The 16,802-nt window shown below is 37.9% G+C and overlaps 10 non-coding genes across 10 annotated transcripts; all 10 read right to left on the bottom strand.

Moving 5' to 3' along the window:
• Window positions 1-354: 354 nt before the first annotated feature.
• Window positions 355-426, bottom strand: TRNAQ-CUG (transfer RNA glutamine (anticodon CUG)). Its single transcript has one exon. It is a non-coding gene; the product is annotated as a tRNA-Gln (tRNA).
• A 1,706-nt stretch (window positions 427-2,132) lies between these two features.
• On the bottom strand, window positions 2,133-2,204 carry TRNAQ-CUG (transfer RNA glutamine (anticodon CUG)). Its single transcript has one exon. It is a non-coding gene; the product is annotated as a tRNA-Gln (tRNA).
• Window positions 2,205-3,910: 1,706 nt separating this feature from the next.
• Window positions 3,911-3,982, bottom strand: TRNAQ-CUG (transfer RNA glutamine (anticodon CUG)). The gene has a single exon. It is a non-coding gene; the product is annotated as a tRNA-Gln (tRNA).
• Window positions 3,983-5,688: 1,706 nt separating this feature from the next.
• On the bottom strand, window positions 5,689-5,760 carry TRNAQ-CUG (transfer RNA glutamine (anticodon CUG)). Its single transcript has one exon. It is a non-coding gene; the product is annotated as a tRNA-Gln (tRNA).
• Window positions 5,761-7,463: 1,703 nt separating this feature from the next.
• TRNAQ-CUG (transfer RNA glutamine (anticodon CUG)) lies at window positions 7,464-7,535 on the bottom strand. Its single transcript has one exon. It is a non-coding gene; the product is annotated as a tRNA-Gln (tRNA).
• A 1,706-nt stretch (window positions 7,536-9,241) lies between these two features.
• TRNAQ-CUG (transfer RNA glutamine (anticodon CUG)) lies at window positions 9,242-9,313 on the bottom strand. Its single transcript has one exon. It is a non-coding gene; the product is annotated as a tRNA-Gln (tRNA).
• A 1,705-nt stretch (window positions 9,314-11,018) lies between these two features.
• Window positions 11,019-11,090, bottom strand: TRNAQ-CUG (transfer RNA glutamine (anticodon CUG)). Its single transcript has one exon. It is a non-coding gene; the product is annotated as a tRNA-Gln (tRNA).
• Window positions 11,091-12,795: 1,705 nt separating this feature from the next.
• Window positions 12,796-12,867, bottom strand: TRNAQ-CUG (transfer RNA glutamine (anticodon CUG)). Its single transcript has one exon. It is a non-coding gene; the product is annotated as a tRNA-Gln (tRNA).
• Window positions 12,868-14,567: 1,700 nt separating this feature from the next.
• On the bottom strand, window positions 14,568-14,639 carry TRNAQ-CUG (transfer RNA glutamine (anticodon CUG)). Its single transcript has one exon. It is a non-coding gene; the product is annotated as a tRNA-Gln (tRNA).
• Window positions 14,640-15,302: 663 nt separating this feature from the next.
• On the bottom strand, window positions 15,303-15,384 carry TRNAS-AGA (transfer RNA serine (anticodon AGA)). The gene has a single exon. It is a non-coding gene; the product is annotated as a tRNA-Ser (tRNA).
• Window positions 15,385-16,802: the final 1,418 nt, after the last annotated feature.

Raw genomic sequence — 16,802 nt, 5'->3', positions numbered from 1 at the left:
TTCAGGAAGAAAACGCCAACATTTCCTGAAGCCATTTCAGCTTCAAATCCTTGTCAGTTTCATATACCTGGAAAAAGTGTTATGTGAACATTGACATAAATCATAGGGTATGGTTGCTTTGCGTGACACAGTTTGTAAGAGTGCTGTAACTTAAAGTCAATTTTAAGTTTCCGTAATCCTGCTTTAAAGGTAGATTTGGCCATAGAACTCAAAGTGATCACTCCATGGATGCTTGGAACATTCAAATCTTTGTTTTGCATGTTGATTTTAACTTTCTCTTTTTATGTTAAACTTTTGGCACAGGAGAACTCAGTGTAAGTGCAAAAACTGAAACACATGTGCAAAGAGCTGCCCAGGTTCCACTGAGATTTGAACTCAGATCGCTGGATTCAGAGTCCAGAGTGCTAACCATTACACCATGGAACCACATGCACAAAAAATAACTGGCTGCAGTTTTTTTGTGCTAAAAAGCACATATGAACTCATGAATCATGGTGAAAAAAGGCTCTAAAGCTGTAGTGCAAATCTACAATTAATACACAATGGTAAATTAATATCTCCTAAACTTTATTTCCACAAGTGTGCCAAGAGTTCCATGATATCTCAACAATGACAGTTTTAAATGTTGATGGAAAGTGGCTAGTAAATAGAGTGTTGGATCTGTTACTTGGAAAAAGGCTAAGAAAAAAAATAACTGCAAAACTTATACTGTTAGAAAGCTGTTCATCCAGAAGTGGCTAAAAAATTTTCATTGTGTGGTAAAAAGTTTTATCCAAGAGATAATTCAAGGTTGCTGTGAATAAAAGTGCATGTCCCAGTACAACTGCCACAGCAGTGGTCTGTAACTGCTAGACAAAAGAGGGAGATGCACCACTTACCTGGTGGCACTCATGGCGCTTCTTTTAATTAGTGGCATGACGCACGTGGGATGTAGCGTCAGATCGGCTTATATAAAATGCATCCAAAAATCAAGTCAGTCTGGTTCTAGAAACCCTGCCCAAAGTTCGCATATCACCTTCATGTGGCATAAAACAGGACACACACACATTTATCTTCTCAGGTAATCAGTCAAAAAACTATATGAACATATTCGTGGTAGGCAGGATTTGAACCTGCGCGGGGAAACCGCAATGGATTTCTAGTCCATCACCTTAACCACTCGGCCACGACTACTCAGACATTAACCTTTGATGAGAATCAAACACCTTTTCTTATAGCACCATGATCAAGATCAGTGATTATCCCTCTGGAAAACATCTCAGAAAAAAGAAACAAATTTCCAGGTCCCAGTAAAATGTAAAAATCTGATTTAAAGTCATCATCAATGGGAATCATGCACAGTTTAAAACTTTTACCTCTTTATAAGGCGGATTTGGAGTGGGTCCATTCCAAAAACATCCTGAAAATTACTCTGAAAATGCTGAAAACACTGAACAAATTAATTTCCACGTAAAAAAGAGTTGCTGTTCATATGATCAGGCTTTTGGGTGTCTTTTAACCACATCAAGTTTCCAAAAATGCCAAGCGGTTAACTAAAATAAGCATATCATTCTTCAGGTGTTTTTCATTTAGAAGAGCTCCATACTTATAATACAATTCAATGGCAAGGTTAGGAAAACTCCTTGAAGGTTCCTGAGAGACTTTTGGTGCATTTTGTGAGCTACAGAGAAAAGCCACAAAAACAGACTCAAAAGATGCCCAAAATAATTTTAGAAAAACACCACCAAAAATGTTTACAAACCGCTGTAGGAAACTCTGAAAAACAGAAGAAAAGATGATTCAGGAAGAAAACGCCAACATTTCCTGAAGCCATTTCAGCTTCAAATCCTTGTCAGTTTCATATACCTGGAAAAAGTGTTATGTGAACATTGACATAAATCATAGGGTATGGTTGCTTTGCGTGACACAGTTTGTAAGAGTGCTGTAACTTAAAGTCAATTTTAAGTTTCCGTAATCCTGCTTTAAAGGTAGATTTGGCCATAGAACTCAAAGTGATCACTCCATGGATGCTTGGAACATTCAAATCTTTGTTTTGCATGTTGATTTTAACTTTCTCTTTTTATGTTAAACTTTTGGCACAGGAGAACTCAGTGTAAGTGCAAAAACTGAAACACATGTGCAAAGAGCTGCCCAGGTTCCACTGAGATTTGAACTCAGATCGCTGGATTCAGAGTCCAGAGTGCTAACCATTACACCATGGAACCACATGCACAAAAAATAACTGGCTGCAGTTTTTTTGTGCTAAAAAGCACATATGAACTCATGAATCATGGTGAAAAAAGGCTCTAAAGCTGTAGTGCAAATCTACAATTAATACACAATGGTAAATTAATATCTCCTAAACTTTATTTCCACAAGTGTGCCAAGAGTTCCATGATATCTCAACAATGACAGTTTTAAATGTTGATGGAAAGTGGCTAGTAAATAGAGTGTTGGATCTGTTACTTGGAAAAAGGCTAAGAAAAAAAATAACTGCAAAACTTATACTGTTAGAAAGCTGTTCATCCAGAAGTGGCTAAAAAATTTTCATTGTGTGGTAAAAAGTTTTATCCAAGAGATAATTCAAGGTTGCTGTGAATAAAAGTGCATGTCCCAGTACAACTGCCACAGCAGTGGTCTGTAACTGCTAGACAAAAGAGGGAGATGCACCACTTACCTGGTGGCACTCATGGCGCTTCTTTTAATTAGTGGCATGACGCACGTGGGATGTAGCGTCAGATCGGCTTATATAAAATGCATCCAAAAATCAAGTCAGTCTGGTTCTAGAAACCCTGCCCAAAGTTCGCATATCACCTTCATGTGGCATAAAACAGGACACACGCAAATTTATCTTCTCAGGTAATCAGTCAAAAAACTACATGAACATATACGTAGTCGGCAGGATTTGAACCTGCACGGGGAAACCCTAATGGATTTCTAGTCCATCACCTTAACCACTCGGCCACGACTACTCAGACATTAACCTTTGATGAGAATCAAACACCTTTTCTTATAGCACCATGATCAAGATCAGTGATTATCCCTCTGGAAAACATCTCAGAAAATAGAAACAAATTTCCAGGTCCCAGTAAAATGTAAAAATCTGATTTAAAATCATCATCAATGGGAATCATGCACAGTTTAAAACTTTTACTTCTTTATAAGGCGGATTTGGAGTGGGTCCATTCCAAAAACATCCTGAAAATTACTCTGAAAATGCTGAAAACACTGAACAAATTAATTTCCACGTAAAAAAGAGTTGCTGTTCATATGATCAGGCTTTTGGGCTTCTTTTAACCACATCAAGTTTCCAAAAATGCCAAGCGGTTAACTAAAATAAGCATATCATTCTTCAGGTGTTTTTCATTTAGAAGAGCTCCATACTTATAATACAATTCAATGACAAGGTTAGGAAAACTCCTTGAAGGTTCCTGAGAGACTTTTGGTGCATTTTGTGAGCTACAGAGAAAAGCCACAAAAACAGACTCAAAAGATGCCCAAAATAATTTTAGAAAAACACCACCAAAAATGTTTACAAACCGCTGTAGGAAACTCTGAAAAACACAAGAAAAGATGATTCAGGAAGAAAACGCCAACATTTCCTGAAGCCATTTCAGCTTCAAATCCTTGTCAGTTTCATACACCTGGAAAAAGTGTTATGTGAACATTGACATAAATCATAGGGTATGGTTGCTTTGCGTGACACAGTTCGTTAGAGTGCTGTAACTTAAAGTCAATTTTAAGTTTCCGTAATCCTGCTTTAAAGGTAAATTTGGCCATAGAACTCAAAGTGATCACTCCATGGATGCTTGGAACATTCAAATCTTTGTTTTGCATGTTGATTTTAACTTTCTCTTTTTATGTTAAACCTTTGGCACAGGAGAACTCAGTGTAAGTTCAAAAACTGAAACACATGTACAAAGAGCTGCCCAGGTTCCACTGAGATTTGAACTCAGATCGCTGGATTCAGAGTCCAGAGTGCTAACCATTACACCATGGAACCACATGCACAAAAAATAACTGGCTGCAGTTTTTTTGTGCTAAAAAGCACATATGAACTCATGAATGATGGTGAAAAAAGGCTCTAAAGCTGTAGTGCAAATCTACAATTAATACACAATGGTAAATTAATATCTCCTAAACTTTATTTCCACAAGTGTGCCAAGAGTTCCATGATATCTCAACAATTACAGTTTTAAATGTTGATGGAAAGTGGCTAGTAAATAGAGTGTTGGATCTGTTTCTTGGAAAAAGGGTAAGAAAAAAATAACTGCAAAACTTATACTGTTAGAAAGCTGTTTATCCAGAAGAGGCTAAAAAATTTTCATTGTGTGGTAAAAAGTTTTATCCAAGAGATAATTCAAGGTTGCTGTGAATAAAAGTGCATGTCCCAGTACACCTGCCACAGCAGTGGTCTGTAACTGCTAGACAAAAGAGGGAGATGCACCACTTACCTGGTGGCACTCATGGCACTTCTTTTAATTAGTGGCATGACGCACGTGGGATGTAGCGTCAGATCGGCTTATATAAAATGCATCCAAAAATCAAGTCAGTCTGGTTCTAGAAACCCTGCCCAAAGTTCGCATATCACCTTCATGTGGCATAAAACAGGACACACACAAATTTATCTTCTCAGGTAATCAGTCAAAAAACTATATGAACATATTCGTGGTCGGCAGGATTTGAACCTGCGCGGGGGAAACCCCAAGGGATTTCTAGTCCATCGCCTTAACCACTCGGCCACGACTACTCAGACATTAACCTTTGATGAGAATCAAACACCTTTTCTTATAGCACCATGATCAAGATCAGTGATTATCCCTCTGGAAAACATCTCAGAAAATAGAAACAAATTTCCAGGTCCCAGTAAAATGTAAAAATCTGATTTAAAGTCATCATCAATGGGAATCATGCACAGTTTAAAACTTTTACTTCTTTATAAGGCGGATTTGAAGTGGGTCCATTCCAAAAACATAATGAAAATTACTATGAAAATGCTGAAAACACTGAACAAATTAATTTCCACGTAAAAAAGAGTTGCTGTTCATATGATCAGGCTTTTGGGCGTCTTTTAACCACATCAAGTTTCCAAAAATGCCAAGCGGTTAACTAAAATAAGCATATCATTCTTCAGGTGTTTTTCATTTAGAAGAGCTCCATACTTATAATACAATTCAATGACAAGGTTAGGAAAACTCCTTGAAGGTTCCTGAGAGACTTTTGGTGCATTTTGTGAGCTACAGAGAAAAGCCACAAAAACAGACTCAAAAGATGCCCAAAATAATTTTAGAAAAACACCACCAAAAATGTTTACAAACCGCTGTAGGAAACTCTGAAAAACACAAGAAAAGATGATTCAGGAAGAAAACGCCAACATTTCCTGAAGCCATTTCAGCTTCAAATCCTTGTCAGTTTCATACACCTGGAAAAAGTGTTATGTGAACATTGACATAAATCATAGGGTATGGTTGCTTTGCGTGACACAGTTCGTTAGAGTGCTGTAACTTAAAGTCAATTTTAAGTTTCCGTAATCCTGCTTTAAAGGTAAATTTGGCCATAGAACTCAAAGTGATCACTCCATGGATGCTTGGAACATTCAAATCTTTGTTTTGCATGTTGATTTTAACTTTCTCTTTTTATGTTAAGCCTTTGGCACAGGAGAACTCAGTGTAAGTTCAAAAACTGAAACACATGTACAAAGAGCTGCCCAGGTTCCACTGAGATTTGAACTCAGATCGCTGGATTCAGAGTCCAGAGTGCTAACCATTACACCATGGAACCACATGCACAAAAAATAACTGGCTGCAGTTTTTTTGTGCTAAAAAGCACATATGAACTCATGAATGATGGTGAAAAAAGGCTCTAAAGCTGTAGTGCAAATCTACAATTAATACACAATGGTAAATTAATATCTCCTAAACTTTATTTCCACAAGTGTGCCAAGAGTTCCATGATATCTCAACAATTACAGTTTTAAATGTTGATGGAAAGTGGCTAGTAAATAGAGTGTTGGATCTGTTTCTTGGAAAAAGGGTAAGAAAAAAATAACTGCAAAACTTATACTGTTAGAAAGCTGTTTATCCAGAAGTGGCTAAAAAATTTTCATTGTGTGGTAAAAAGTTTTATCCAAGAGATAATTCAAGGTTGCTGTGAATAAAAGTGCATGTCCCAGTACACCTGCCACAGCAGTGGTCTGTAACTGCTAGACAAAAGAGGGAGATGCACCACTTACCTGGTGGCACTCATGGCACTTCTTTTAATTAGTGGCATGACGCACGTGGGATGTAGCGTCAGATCGGCTTATATAAAATGCATCCAAAAATCAAGTCAGTCTGGTTCTAGAAACCCTGCCCAAAGTTCGCATATCACCTTCATGTGGCATAAAACAGGACACACGCAAATTTATCTTCTCAGGTAATCAGTCAAAAAACTATATGAACATATTCATAGTCGGCAGGATTTGAACCTGCACGGGGAAACCCTAATGGATTTCTAGTCCATCACCTTAACCACTCGGCCACAACTACTTAGACATTGACCTTTGATGAGAATCAAACACCTTTTCTTATAGCACCATGATCAAGATCAGTGATTATCCCTCTGGAAAACATCTCAGAAAATAGAAACAAATTTCCAGGTCCCAGTAAAATGTAAAAATCTGATTTAAAGTCATCATCAATGGGAATCATGCAGTTTAAAACTTTTACTTCTTTATAAGGCGGATTTGGAGTGGGTCCATTCCAAAAACATCCTGAAAATTACTCTGAAAATGCTGAAAACACTGAACAAATTAATTTCCACGTAAAAAAGACTTGCTGTTCATATGATCAGGTTTTTGGGCGTCTTTTAACCACATCAAGTTTCCAAAAATGCCAAGCGGTTAACTAAAATAAGCATATCATTCTTCAGGTGTTTTTCATTTAGAAGAGCTCCATACTTATAATACAATTCAATGACAAGGTTAGGAAAACTCCTTGAAGGTTCCTGAGAGACTTTTGGTGCATTTTGTGAGCTACAGAGAAAAGCCACAAAAACAGACTCAAAAGATGCCCAAAATAATTTTAGAAAAACACCACCAAAAATGTTTACAAACCGCTGTAGGAAACTCTGAAAAACACAAGAAAAGATGATTCAGGAAGAAAACGCCAACATTTCCTGAAGCCATTTCAGCTTCAAATCCTTGTCAGTTTCATATACCTGGAAAAAGTGTTATGTAAACATTGACATAAATCATAGGGTATGGTTGCTTTGCGTGACACAGTTTGTAAGAGTGCTGTAACTTAAAGTCAATTTTAAGTTTCTGTAATCCTGCTTTAAAGGTAGATTTGGCCATAGAACTCAAAGTGATCACTCCATGGATGCTTGGAACATTCAAATCTTTGTTTTGCATGTTGATTTTAACTTTCTCTTTTTATGTTAAACTTTTGGCACAGGAGAACTCAGTGTAAGTGCAAAAACTGAAACACATGTACAAAGAGCTGCCCAGGTTCCACTGAGATTTGAACTCAGATCGCTGGATTCAGAGTCCAGAGTGCTAACCATTACACCATGGAACAACATGCACAAAAAATAACTGGCTGCAGTTTTTTTGTGCTAAAAAGCACATATGAACTCATGAATCATGGTGAAAAAAGGCTCTAAAGCTGTAGTGCAAATCTACAATTAATACACAATGGTAAATTAATATCTCCTAAACTTTATTTCCACAAGTGTGCCAAGAGTTCCATGATATCTCAACAATGACAGTTTTAAATGTTGATGGAAAGTGGCTAGTAAATAGAGTGTTGGATCTGTTACTTGGAAAAAGGATAAGAAAAAAAATAACTGCAAAACTTATACTGTTAGAAAGCTGTTCATCCAGAAGTGGCTAAAAAATTTTCATTGTGTGGTAAAAAGTTTTATCCAAGAGATAATTCAAGGTTGCTGTGAATAAAAGTGCATGTCCCAGTACAACTGCCACAGCAGTGGTCTGTAACTGCTAGACAAAAGAGGGAGATGCACCACTTACCTGGTGGCACTCATGGCGCTTCTTTTAATTAGTGGCATGACGCACGTGGGATGTAGCGTCAGATCGGCTTATATAAAATGCATCCAAAAATCAAGTCAGTCTGGTTCTAGAAACCCTGCCCAAAGTTCGCATATCACCTTCATGTGGCATAAAACAGGACACACGCAAATTTATCTTCTCAGGTAATCAGTCAAAAAACTATATGAACATATACGTAGTCGGCAGGATTTGAACCTGCACGGGGAAACCCTAATGGATTTCTAGTCCATCACCTTAACCACTCGGCCACGACTACTCAGACATTGACCTTTGATGAGAATCAAACACCTTTTCTTATAGCACCATGATCAAGATCAGTGATTATCCCTCTGGAAAACATCTCAGAAAATAGAAACAAATTTCCAGGTCCCAGTAAAATGTAAAAATCTGATTTAAAATCATCATCAATGGGAATCATGCACAGTTTAAAACTTTTACTTCTTTATAAGGCGGATTTGGAGTGGGTCCATTCCAAAAACATCCTGAAAATTACTCTGAAAATGCTGAAAACACTGAACAAATTAATTTCCACGTAAAAAAGAGTTGCTGTTCATATGATCAGGCTTTTGGGCTTCTTTTAACCACATCAAGTTTCCAAAAATGCCAAGCGGTTAACTAAAATAAGCATATCATTCTTCAGGTGTTTTTCATTTAGAAGAGCTCCATACTTATAATACAATTCAATGACAAGGTTAGGAAAACTCCTTGAAGGTTCCTGAGAGACTTTTGGTGCATTTTGTGAGCTACAGAGAAAAGCCACAAAAACAGACTCAAAAGATGCCCAAAATAATTTTAGAAAAACACCACCAAAAATGTTTACAAACCGCTGTAGGAAACTCTGAAAAACACAAGAAAAGATGATTCAGGAAGAAAACGCCAACATTTCCTGAAGCCATTTCAGCTTCAAATCCTTGTCAGTTTCATACACCTGGAAAAAGTGTTATGTGAACATTGACATAAATCATAGGGTATGGTTGCTTTGCGTGACACAGTTCGTTAGAGTGCTGTAACTTAAAGTCAATTTTAAGTTTCCGTAATCCTGCTTTAAAGGTAAATTTGGCCATAGAACTCAAAGTGATCACTCCATGGATGCTTGGAACATTCAAATCTTTGTTTTGCATGTTGATTTTAACTTTCTCTTTTTATGTTAAACCTTTGGCACAGGAGAACTCAGTGTAAGTTCAAAAACTGAAACACATGTACAAAGAGCTGCCCAGGTTCCACTGAGATTTGAACTCAGATCGCTGGATTCAGAGTCCAGAGTGCTAACCATTACACCATGGAACCACATGCACAAAAAATAACTGGCTGCAGTTTTTTTGTGCTAAAAAGCACATATGAACTCATGAATGATGGTGAAAAAAGGCTCTAAAGCTGTAGTGCAAATCTACAATTAATACACAATGGTAAATTAATATCTCCTAAACTTTATTTCCACAAGTGTGCCAAGAGTTCCATGATATCTCAACAATTACAGTTTTAAATGTTGATGGAAAGTGGCTAGTAAATAGAGTGTTGGATCTGTTTCTTGGAAAAAGGGTAAGAAAAAAATAACTGCAAAACTTATACTGTTAGAAAGCTGTTTATCCAGAAGAGGCTAAAAAATTTTCATTGTGTGGTAAAAAGTTTTATCCAAGAGATAATTCAAGGTTGCTGTGAATAAAAGTGCATGTCCCAGTACACCTGCCACAGCAGTGGTCTGTAACTGCTAGACAAAAGAGGGAGATGCACCACTTACCTGGTGGCACTCATGGCACTTCTTTTAATTAGTGGCATGACGCACGTGGGATGTAGCGTCAGATCGGCTTATATAAAATGCATCCAAAAATCAAGTCAGTCTGGTTCTAGAAACCCTGCCCAAAGTTCGCATATCACCTTCATGTGGCATAAAACAGGACACACACAAATTTATCTTCTCAGGTAATCAGTCAAAAAACTATATGAACATATTCGTGGTCGGCAGGATTTGAACCTGCGCGGGGAAACCCCAAGGGATTTCTAGTCCATCGCCTTAACCACTCGGCCACGACTACTCAGACATTAACCTTTGATGAGAATCAAACACCTTTTCTTATAGCACCATGATCAAGATCAGTGATTATCCCTCTGGAAAACATCTCAGAAAATAGAAACAAATTTCCAGGTCCCAGTAAAATGTAAAAATCTGATTTAAAGTCATCATCAATGGGAATCATGCACAGTTTAAAACTTTTACTTCTTTATAAGGCGGATTTGAAGTGGGTCCATTCCAAAAACATAATGAAAATTACTATGAAAATGCTGAAAACACTGAACAAATTAATTTCCACGTAAAAAAGAGTTGCTGTTCATATGATCAGGCTTTTGGGCGTCTTTTAACCACATCAAGTTTCCAAAAATGCCAAGCGGTTAACTAAAATAAGCATATCATTCTTCAGGTGTTTTTCATTTAGAAGAGCTCCATACTTATAATACAATTCAATGACAAGGTTAGGAAAACTCCTTGAAGGTTCCTGAGAGACTTTTGGTGCATTTTGTGAGCTACAGAGAAAAGCCACAAAAACAGACTCAAAAGATGCCCAAAATAATTTTAGAAAAACACCACCAAAAATGTTTACAAACCGCTGTAGGAAACTCTGAAAAACACAAGAAAAGATGATTCAGGAAGAAAACGCCAACATTTCCTGAAGCCATTTCAGCTTCAAATCCTTGTCAGTTTCATACACCTGGAAAAAGTGTTATGTGAACATTGACATAAATCATAGGGTATGGTTGCTTTGCGTGACACAGTTCGTTAGAGTGCTGTAACTTAAAGTCAATTTTAAGTTTCCGTAATCCTGCTTTAAAGGTAAATTTGGCCATAGAACTCAAAGTGATCACTCCATGGATGCTTGGAACATTCAAATCTTTGTTTTGCATGTTGATTTTAACTTTCTCTTTTTATGTTAAGCCTTTGGCACAGGAGAACTCAGTGTAAGTTCAAAAACTGAAACACATGTACAAAGAGCTGCCCAGGTTCCACTGAGATTTGAACTCAGATCGCTGGATTCAGAGTCCAGAGTGCTAACCATTACACCATGGAACCACATGCACAAAAAATAACTGGCTGCAGTTTTTTTGTGCTAAAAAGCACATATGAACTCATGAATGATGGTGAAAAAAGGCTCTAAAGCTGTAGTGCAAATCTACAATTAATACACAATGGTAAATTAATATCTCCTAAACTTTATTTCCACAAGTGTGCCAAGAGTTCCATGATATCTCAACAATTACAGTTTTAAATGTTGATGGAAAGTGGCTAGTAAATAGAGTGTTGGATCTGTTTCTTGGAAAAAGGGTAAGAAAAAAATAACTGCAAAACTTATACTGTTAGAAAGCTGTTTATCCAGAAGTGGCTAAAAAATTTTCATTGTGTGGTAAAAAGTTTTATCCAAGAGATAATTCAAGGTTGCTGTGAATAAAAGTGCATGTCCCAGTACACCTGCCACAGCAGTGGTCTGTAACTGCTAGACAAAAGAGGGAGATGCACCACTTACCTGGTGGCACTCATGGCACTTCTTTTAATTAGTGGCATGACGCACGTGGGATGTAGCGTCAGATCGGCTTATATAAAATGCATCCAAAAATCAAGTCAGTCTGGTTCTAGAAACCCTGCCCAAAGTTCGCATATCACCTTCATGTGGCATAAAACAGGACACACGCAAATTTATCTTCTCAGGTAATCAGTCAAAAAACTATATGAACATATTCATAGTCGGCAGGATTTGAACCTGCACGGGGAAACCCTAATGGATTTCTAGTCCATCACCTTAACCACTCGGCCACAACTACTTAGACATTGACCTTTGATGAGAATCAAACACCTTTTCTTATAGCACCATGATCAAGATCAGTGATTATCCCTCTGGAAAACATCTCAGAAAATAGAAACAAATTTCCAGGTCCCAGTAAAATGTAAAAATCTGATTTAAAGTCATCATCAATGGGAATCATGCACAGTTTAAAACTTTTACTTCTTTATAAGGCGGATTTGGAGTGGGTCCATTCCAAAAACATCCTGAAAATTACTCTGAAAATGCTGAAAACACTGAACAAATTAATTTCCACCTAAAAAAGACTTGCTGTTCATATGATCAGGCTTTTGGGCGTCTTTTAACCACATCAAGTTTCCAAAAATGCCAAGCGGTTAACTAAAATAAGCATATCATTCTTCAGGTGTTTTTCATTTAGAAGAGCTCCATACTTATAATACAATTCAATGACAAGGTTAGGAAAACTCCTTGAAGGTTCCTGAGAGACTTTTGGTGCATTTTGTGAGCTACAGAGAAAAGCCACAAAAACAGACTCAAAAGATGCCCAAAATAATTTTAGAAAAACACCACCAAAAATGTTTACAAACCGCTGTAGGAAACTCTGAAAAACACAAGAAAAGATGATTCAGGAAGAAAACGCCAACATTTCCTGAAGCCATTTCAGCTTCAAATCCTTGTCAGTTTCATATACCTGGAAAAAGTGTTATGTAAACATTGACATAAATCATAGGGTATGGTTGCTTTGCGTGACACAGTTTGTAAGAGTGCTGTAACTTAAAGTCAATTTTAAGTTTCTGTAATCCTGCTTTAAAGGTAGATTTGGCCATAGAACTCAAAGTGATCACTCCATGGATGCTTGGAACATTCAAATCTTTGTTTTGCATGTTGATTTTAACTTTCTCTTTTTATGTTAAACTTTTGGCACAGGAGAACTCAGTGTAAGTGCAAAAACTGAAACACATGTACAAAGAGCTGCCCAGGTTCCACTGAGATTTGAACTCAGATCGCTGGATTCAGAGTCCAGAGTGCTAACCATTACACCATGGAACAACATGCACAAAAAATAACTGGCTGCAGTTTTTTTGTGCTAAAAAGCACATATGAACTCATGAATCATGGTGAAAAAAGGCTCTAAAGCTGTAGTGCAAATCTACAATTAATACACAATGGTAAATTAATATCTCCTAAACTTTATTTCCACAAGTGTGCCAAGAGTTCCATGATATCTCAACAATGACAGTTTTAAATGTTGATGGAAAGTGGCTAGTAAATAGAGTGTTGGATCTGTTACTTGGAAAAAGGATAAGAAAAAAAATAACTGCAAAACTTATACTGTTAGAAAGCTGTTCATCCAGAAGTGGCTAAAAAATTTTCATTGTGTGGTAAAAAGTTTTATCCAAGAGATAATTCAAGGTTACTGTGAATAAAAGTGCATGTCCCAGTACAACTGCCACAGCAGTGGTCTGTAACTGCTAGACAAAAGAGGGAGATGCACCACTTACCTGGTGGCACTCATGGCGCTTCTTTTAATTAGTGGCATGACGCACGTGGGATGTAGCGTCAGATCGGCTTATATAAAATGCATCCAAAAATCAAGTCAGTCTGGTTCTAGAAACCCTGCCCAAAGTTCGCATATCACCTTCATGTGGCATAAAACAGGACACACGCAAATTTATCTTCTCAGGTAATCAGTCAAAAAACTATATGAACATATACGTAGTCGGCAGGATTTGAACCTGCACGGGGAAAACCTAATGGATTTCTAGTCCATCACCTTAACCACTCGGCCACGACTACTCAGACATTAACCTTTGATGAGAATCAAACACCTTTTCTTATAGCACCATGATCAAGATCAGTGATTATCCCTCTGGAAAACATCTCAGAAAATAGAAACAAATTTCCAGGTCCCAGTAAAATGTAAAAATCTGATTTAAAATCATCATCAATGGGAATCATGCACAGTTTAAAACTTTTACCTCTTTATAAGGCAGATTTGGAGTGGGTCCATTCCAAAAACATCCTGAAAATTACTGTGAAAATGCTGAAAACACTGAACAAATTAATTTCCACGTAAAAAAGAGTTGCTGTTCATATGATCAGGCTTTTGGGTGTCTTTTAACCACATCAAGTTTCCAAAAATGACAAGCAGTTAACTAAAATAAGCATATCATTCTTCAGGTGTTTTTCATTTAGAAGATCTCCATACTTATAATACAATTCAATGGCAAGGTTAGGAAAACTCCTTCAAGGTTCCTGAGAGACTTTTGGTGCATTTTGTGAGCTACAAAGAAAAGCCACAAAAACAGACTCAAAAGATGCCCAAAATAATTTTAGAAAAACACCACCAAAAATGTTTACAAACCGCTGTAGGAAATTCTGAAAAACACAAGAAAAGATGATTCAGGAAGAAAACGCCAACATTTCCTGAAGCCATTTCAGCTTCAAATCCTTGTCAGTTTCATACACCTGGAAAAAGTGTTATGTGAACATTGACATAAATCATAGGGTATGGTTGCTTTGCGTGACACAGTTCGTAAGAGTGCTGTAACTTAAAGTCAATTTTAAGTTTCCGTAATCCTGCTTTAAAGGTAGATTTGGCCATAGAAGTGATCACTCCATGGATGCTTGGAACATTCAAATCTTTGTTTTGCATGTTGATTTTAACTTTCTCTTTTTATGTTAAACCTTTGGCACAGGAGAACTCAGTGTAAGTGCAAAAACTGAAACACATGTACAAAGAGCTGCCCAGGTTCCACTGAGATTTGAACTCAGATCGCTGGATTCAGAGTACAGAGTGCTAACCATTACACCATGGAACCACATGCACAAAAAATAACTGGCTGCAGTTTTTTTGTGCTAAAAAGCAGATATGAACTCATGAATCATGGTAAAAAAGGCTCTAAAGCTGTAGTGCAAATCTACAATTAATACACAATGGTAAATTAATATCTCCTAAACTTTATTTCCACAAGTGTGCCAAGAGTTCCATGATATCTCAACAATAACAGTTTTAAATGTTGATGGAAAGTGGCTAGTAAATAGAGTGTTGAATCTGTTACTTGGAAAAAGGGTAAGAAAAAAACAACTGCAAAACGTATACTCTTAGAAAGCTGTTCATCCACAAGTGGCTAAAAAATTTTCATTGTGTGGTAAAAAGTTTTATCCAAGAGATAATTCAAGGTTGCTGTGAATAAAAGTGCATGTCCCAGTACACCTGTCACAGCAGTGGTCTGTAACTGCTAGACAAAAGAGGGAGATGCACCACTTACCTGGTGGCACTCTTGGCGCTTCTTTTAATTAGTGGCATGACGCACGTGGGATGTAGCGTCAGATCGGCTTATATAAAATGCATCCAAAAATCAAGTCAGTCTGGTTCTAGAAACCCTGCCCAAAGTTCGCATATCACCTTCATGCGGCATAAAACAGGACACACGCAAATTTATCTTCTCAGGTAATCAGTCAAAAAACTATATGAACATATTCGTAGTCGGCAGGATTTGAACCTGCGCAGGGAAACCCCAATGGATTTCTAGTCCATCGCCTTAACCACTCGGCCACAACTACTCAGACATTGACCTTTGATGAGAATCAAACACCTTTTCTTATAGCACCATGATCAAGATCAGTGATTATTAGTGTTGAGCGATACTTTCCGATATCGGAAAGTATCGGTATCGGAAAGTATCGGCCGATACCGTCAAAATATCGGATCTAATCCGATACCGATACCCGATCCCAATGCAAGTCAATGGGATGAAAATATCGGAATTAAAATAAACCCTTTATAAACTTGTAGGTTCATTCTACATGAAGGAAAACAACTAAGAATAATGTAGGATGTATTGGGGGATGTGGCGGAGACATTAAAGGCACAGAGGTTTAGCCCAATGTAATAGAATAGCAGGTTTGTTTTTTTTTATGACGTTCGGCGGTAGAAAGATTTTGACTATGTTAATTTTTTTTTATTTTGTCAGATATTGATGTTTCACTACTTCCACGCCCTTCACCTTCTTTTTTACTTCTCCCACACTTTCTTCTTCATTATCCTCATCATCAGCTTCTTTGACATCAACTTCTTCACCTTATTCATCTTCTTCTTCATCTTCTACCTATTATTTTTTTTCTTACATTGTTCATATTCTTTTTATTTTACTATTATCTTCATCATATTCTACTTCTTCATCATATTCTTATTTGTGACAGGCATTCCCGTAGTTGTTATCTATAAAAGTTTGAAGATTACACCTTCCGTTCTGCCTGTCACAAAAGAGTTACATTTGTCCGCGTTCAGTTTGGCCTGCAGCATCAGGCTTTATCCAGGGGCACCACGAGGAGGAACGGACTCACCCCCATACACTGCTTAGTCTTCTGCTTATAATTTAGATAATATTTTTTGCTCTGATATTTAGTGTTATGCTTAATGTTCTTCTGCTCTTTGTTCTGCAGCCTCTTGTTCTTCTGCTTCTCGGTCTTCCAGGTCGTCGTCGTCTCCAGGGTCGTCGTCTCCGGGGTCGTCGTCATCGGGGTGGTCTTCAGGGTCGTCGTCTCCGGGGTCGCCGTCATCGGGGTGGTCTTCGGGGTCATCGTCTCCAGGGTCGTCGTCATCACGGTGGTTGTCGTCTCTGGTGTCGTCGTCATCTTAGGGGTGGTCTTCCGGGTCATCGTGTTTAGTCTCTTGAACTTGGAAATGTAGCAGAAGGTACAATAAGGCTGAGAAAATGCCGAGAACCAGCTGATGGAACTGGAACTCGGATGGCTACCCGAAGTTCCAAGAGCCAATGGAACTACCGAGGACCAGCTGACGTTACTGGAACCCGGTTACTAAGCAGGAGGTACCCGTGCCTGAAAGCACTACCAAGGACCACCTGACGTTGGTGGAACTCGGATACCCAGAGGGAGGCACCTAAGCCAAAGGCTCTGCCCGGAACCAGCTGACGGTACTGGAACCAGGATGGGGAGCAGAAGGTACAAGAGCAAAAGAC

Source organism: Ranitomeya variabilis, chromosome 2 (genome assembly GCF_051348905.1).
Source record: "Ranitomeya variabilis isolate aRanVar5 chromosome 2, aRanVar5.hap1, whole genome shotgun sequence".
NCBI lineage: Eukaryota > Metazoa > Chordata > Amphibia > Anura > Dendrobatidae > Ranitomeya > Ranitomeya variabilis.
This window is presented reverse-complemented; position numbering and strand designations above follow the sequence as displayed.